Genomic DNA, 6,117 nt, shown 5'->3' with positions numbered 1-6,117 from the left:
AGTTGGGCGCTTACCCAACTGAGCCACCCAAGTGCCCCATGAATAGTATTAAGTCAAAGGTAAATGATTCAGAAATGAGCACATTCAGGCCATTTACTCTTGAGGGTAAGTGAAGATACCTCCCTCTTCTGAGAGAGTCAATAGAAGCCTGTCCTCACAAAGACCGATGCTTAGCTTTGACATATCTCAGTATCTAAGTTGAGGTAATCAGTCCCTGATCTCACTGTCCTCTGGGAGCAAAAGTAAATCATCACTGGAGAAAGAGAACACAGTCCAGAGCCTCAACTGCTCATTATAATTTTTTATATACTATATATAACATTTAATCTAAAATTAAAAGGCATCAAAAAGATAAGAATTACCTGAAAATTAAGGGTGGTGAAATTTAGGTGAAAATTAAGACAACAAAACAGACTAATAGGAAATCCAGACACTGAACTTATCAGACATAAAATTTAAAATAGCCCTGGCTGATGCATTCAATATAAAAAAGCAAAATGGAAAATTTCACAGCTGAAGAGGATTTTTTTAAAAAATCAAATAGAAATTTAGAAACTGAAAAACACAGAATTAGTCAACTTAAAATAGAATTAAGGTCAAGAAGATAATTCAAAAGAAAATATCCAGTGGATATGAAGACTCAGTATCATCACTTCTTCCCAACTTTGTCTATAGATGCAACATCATCCCAAACAAAATTTCAGCATTTTGTGGACAGGCTGATTTTAAAGTTTATGGAGAGATAAAAGATCCAGAAGAGTGAAAACAATAATGAAAAAGAACAAAGCTGAAAGACTGACATTACCCAATGTCAAAATTTACTATAAAGCTACAGTAACCAAGTAAGTGTGGTATTAACAAAATAACTTTAAAAAATAAGTAACAGAATAGAGAGCCCTGATATAGGCCCACAGAAATATATTTAACTGATATTTTTACAAGTAGCAAAGGCAATACAGTGGGGGAAAAAAAAAGTTGTGTTTTTTTAATGCAAAAATCCAGGCTTTATTTTTACTTATTCTTACATTGGTGGGTGGTGATGTCAGGAACTTACAGGCAAACAAGAACTTTTGTTTTCTACCTCTTAGTTGAACAAAAATACACACAGTGTGGCATTATCATTAGGCAAGACTTGCTTTTTTACATTTCACACAAGAACACAGTATCCTTTTTTGAACGAAATGCCCAGGTTACTAAGGAAATCACCTTTGGGGGAAGTGTTTAATAAGCATATTTAAATAAATCCTCCAGTAGGAAATGGAAGAATTCATTGCCTTTACTTAGAAGAAGGCTATGTAAGTAGTTATCTGTCAAATTTATCTCTGCAGCTCACTAACAGTTCCTCACTGGAAGGGTCAGTATTTCCACATCACAGTCCCCAAAATGACTTTCAAGTCTCAGAATTCTGTGTCTCCTTTGGCTTGTTTCTCTCTTGATTCCACCCAGTCTTTAGTAATGGTTCACTTCATATCATCTCCATCTTCGTAAGTTTCTTTAGAACATTCATCAATCCCTCACTAGGATCTGTTTTCAGTGTCATAGGAGGGCTTTTCTTTTTCTTTACATTCTTTTTCAACCTGAGTCAGGTAGTCCCACCACATGTTTTCAGCTTTCTTTCTTAACTTTTTTTTGAACTGCCTTCCAGAGATGGGTTTTAAGAGATTGTTCACAATCATGGAGTAAAGCTCTTCCCACTTAGTTTCTTTACCAAGAGATCAGATGACCTCTCTGTGAAATGCACCTACACATTCTCAGTGGGGATTTGATGAACTCCAGTTAAGTTTGTGAAAATCTACATTACCTTATCTGACTGATCCCATCGGTAATTACTGATTTTCACTGTGTAGCCCATTGTAATAGGGGCAATCACAGCATCTGGCTTTTCATAGTCAAGAAGTTCTGCTTTTCTCTCATTTCTGCTGGATCTTGTTCTTGATTTTTGTCTCAATCTTGGATTTTTCAGCCATAAGGGCATCACGTACTCTTTTTCTAGGGGCCTTTTCCAGCAGCACTTTCACCTCTTCTAGACCTTCCTGTAACTCTTCCAAAGCTGAAGCCACAGTCGGGCTGGGTCAGTCAAGGCCCCAGCTACAGCTGCACAGGGAAGAGAACAGGAAACACCACCCAACCCACTCACTGGGATGCAGGTCCCACCCATGCCAGTCTCAGTATCCACAGCCCGTACGTGCATACTTGACCCTGCTCATCATTCAGCCCCAAGAAAGTCTTTTCAACAAATGGTGCTGGAACAACTAAATATCCACATACAAATAAATAAATCTATGCATAGACTTTATATACTTTTCACAAAAATTCACTCAAAATGGATCCTATGTCTACATGTTAAATGCAAAACTATAAAACTCCTAGAAGACAAAATAGGAGAAAACCTAGATGATCTCAGATATGGGAATAAGGACTTAGATACAACACCAAAGCCATGATCCATGAAAAATAACTGATGAGCTGGACTTCATTAAAATTAAAAACTTATGCTCCATGCAAGACACCAGCAAGGAAATGAGAAGACAGACCATAGACCGGAAGAAAATATTTATAAAAGACACTTCTGATAGGGGCACATGAGGGCTCAGTAAGTTAAGCATCCAACTTCAGCTCAGGTCATGATCTTATGGTTCGTGGGTTCAAGCCCTGCGTCGGGCTCTGTGCTGACGGGTGGGATCCCGGAGCCTGCTTCGGATTGTGTCTTCCTCTCTGCCCCTCCCCTGCTCACACTCGGTCTCTCTCAAAAATGAACATTAAAATATATGAAGAATTTTTAAAACGCAATAAAAACAACTTCAATTAAAAATGGGCCAAAGAGCTTAACAGCACCTCAGCAAAAAATATATATATATATAATATACATATGTATATATATAGACGGATGGCAAATAAGCATATGAAAAGATACTCTACATAGATCATCAGAGAAATGCAAATTAAAAAACAATGAGGTAGGACTACACGCTCATTACAGTGGCCAAAATCTGGAACAATGACATCAAGTGCTGGCAAGGGCGTGGAGCAACAGGTGGGAATGCAAAATTGTACAGCCACTTTAGAAGACAGTTTGGTGGTTTCTTACAAAATCAAACATACTCTTACCATACAACCCAGTAATTGTGCTCCTTGATATTTACTCAAAGGAAATGAAGACTTATATGCACATAAAAACATGCACATGTACGTTTACAGCAGCTTTCTTCATAGGTGCCAAAACTTAGAAGCAACAAAATGTTTTCCAGTAGGTAAACAGATAAAATGTGGCACACCCAGACAATGGAATATTCAGTGCTAGGAAGAAATTAGCTATCAAGCCATGAAAAAATAACATGCAGGTAACTTAAATACATGTTGCCAAAATGAAAAACAATCTGAGAAGTCTCCATACATATTATACCAACTATATGACATTCCAGAAGAGGCAAAACTATGGAGAAAGTAAAAAGATGAGTGGTTGCTAGGGAATGGGATGGGGTTAGAGGGTAAATAGGTAAAACACAGGATTTTTAGGGCAGTGAAAATACTTTGCATGATACTAGAAGATGCACAGATATCATACTTTTGTCTAAACCCATACAACACCAAGAGTGAACCCTAAGGTAAACTATAGACTTTAAGTGTGTCACATAATGATGTGTCACTGTAGATACATCAGTGTAACAAATGTACCAGTCTAGTTCAGGTTGTTGATAATGGAGGAGGCCATGCATTCGTAGGGGCAAAGGGATACATGGGAAATCTGCCTTCCACTCAATTTTGCTATGAACTTAAAACTGTCACACACACACACACACACACACACACACACACGTTTTAAAAAAGAAATATCTGAAATAGAAAAAAAAAGAAAAAATCTCAACAGTTTAAGACCAAAGGAGTACAAAAAATACATAACACATGTAATTAGGCTCCTGGGGGGGGGGGGGGGGGAGAGAACGGGAATAAAGCAATATTTAGAGTGATACTGCTACAAATTTTCTAAAAATAAAAGACATCAAACCACAGATTCAAAAGATATTACAAATACCAAGTAGGATAAATACCAGGAAGATCTTATTGGGGTACATCAGAGTAAGATGTACCTAGTTTATTTACAGAACTAAAACTGCTAAAAATCAAAGGTTTAAAAAAAAAAAACATTTTTAAAGCAGCCAATATAAAAACATTAAAGATCACTTTCAAAATACAAACAAAGACTTGAAAAACTTTTCAAAAGAAATAATGAAAGCCAGCAGATAATGGAATAATATCCTCAAAGTACTTTAAAATTCTATATACAATAAAAATACCTTTCAAAGGTGAAAATTCAATAAATCCATCATCAAAAACAGAGAACTTAGCACCAGATCTACAAAAGAGGAAGAGCAATTGAAAGAGAAAAGAACTTAAAAGGGATTGGAAAAATATAAAAGACTATAATAGATTTAAAGACAAATATTTAAGTAATTACAATAAATTAGCCTGACTAAATAGTCCAATTAAGAGGCAAACATTGATAGATTTGAAAAACAAAAACTTAAACTCAATTCTGTATTTGTTTTAAATTTTATTAATGTTTATTTATTTTTGAGAGAGACGGAGACAGAATGCGAGTGGGTTAGGGGCAGAGAGAGAGGGAGACACAGAATCCGAAAGCAGGCTCCAGGCTCTGAGCTGTCAGCACAGAGCCCGACGCAGGGCAAACTCACAAGTTGTGAGATCATGACCTGAGCCGAAGTCAGATGCTCAACCGACTGAGCCACCGAGGCGCCCCAATTCTGTATTTTTTTTTTTTTTACAGAAGACATGCCTTAAATACAAAGGGCCTAAAGTAAAAAACTGAAAAAAGATACTATACAAAACACTAACCAAAAGAGTTTGTGTACCTATACTAACATCACACAAAGTAAACTTTTTGGCAAGAAGCATTATTGTAAGATGAGGAGGGACATTTCATAATGATAGAAATACCATTTTGGCACAAAGTTAGAACAATTTTAAACGTGTATACATCTACCAATATAACCTAAAAATGAAATAAGTGTTGACAAAATCAGAAGGACAGATAGGGATGCCTTGGTGTTGGTTCAGCCTCTGACTCTTGATTTCAGCTCAGGTCATGATACCAGGGTTATAGGATCAGGCCCCACATAGGGCCCCATGCTGAGTGAAGAGCCTGCTTAAAGTTCCTTCCCTCTCTCTCTCTCTCCCCCCTTCTGCCCCTCTCCCGTGCTCATACACACTCTATAAAATAAAATAAAGAGGAAAAATACACAAACTCACAGTGATACTGGAAGAGTTTAACATACCTTTCTGAATAGTTGATAGAATAAGCAGACCAAAAAAAAAAAAAAAACCATTAAACAGAAAAAAAAAAAAAAAACTTGAAAAACAAAGTGATCTACTTATATAGAACACCAACCCTAGGAACCACAAAGACACATTCATTCCAAGTATATATAGAATATTTACCAAAATAAACCACATGTTGGACCACAGAGCAAGTCTCAATAAATTCCAAAGAACCACTTAGAATATGTTCTCTGATCACAATGAAATTCAATGAGGACTCAACTACAGAAATACAACTAGAAACTATCCTTATTTTTAAAATTAAACAATGTATTTCAAAATCACCCATGAGTCAAAGACATAGGAAATCAGCAAATGAAAATGAAGGTGTAAACATATTGAAAAAATATGGAACATGGCTAAATCTGTACTTAGAAAGGAATTTATAGTCGTTATTGAATATATATCTGATAAGAAAGAAATCTGAAGATTATGGGATCCTTAAAAGGATATCAGTCAATGAATTTAGGGCCCACCCTGATCAAATCTGACCTCATTGTAAGTTGATTACATCTGCAAAGATTCATTTCTAAATAAGATCATATTCATAAGTATTGGGGTTAGGACTTCAACCTAACTTTTGGAGGAACACAATTCAACTTACAACACTAAGTAGTGGAAACAGGGGCCTTTCTTCCACATTTGTGTATAGATTTAATACTATCTCAATCAAAATTTAGGCACATTTGTCAGGGAAATTGATAAGCTGCTTTTATAATTTAGATGGAAATCAAAGAATTAGTTGAGGCAACTTTGCGAAGGAATAAACAAAGTCAAAGG

At 36.1% G+C, this 6,117-nt stretch overlaps 1 pseudogene; it reads right to left on the bottom strand.

Annotated features, from left to right (window-relative positions):
* Window positions 1–975: 975 nt before the first annotated feature.
* On the bottom strand, window positions 976–2,198 carry LOC106966578 (calcyclin-binding protein-like; annotated as a pseudogene).
* Between the last annotated feature and the right edge of the window lie 3,919 nt (window positions 2,199–6,117).

This window comes from Acinonyx jubatus, chromosome B1, assembly GCF_027475565.1.
Source record: "Acinonyx jubatus isolate Ajub_Pintada_27869175 chromosome B1, VMU_Ajub_asm_v1.0, whole genome shotgun sequence".
Lineage (NCBI taxonomy): Eukaryota > Metazoa > Chordata > Mammalia > Carnivora > Felidae > Acinonyx > Acinonyx jubatus.
The sequence above is the reverse complement of the archived record's forward strand: the minus strand, read 5'-3'. Positions and strand labels throughout refer to the sequence as shown.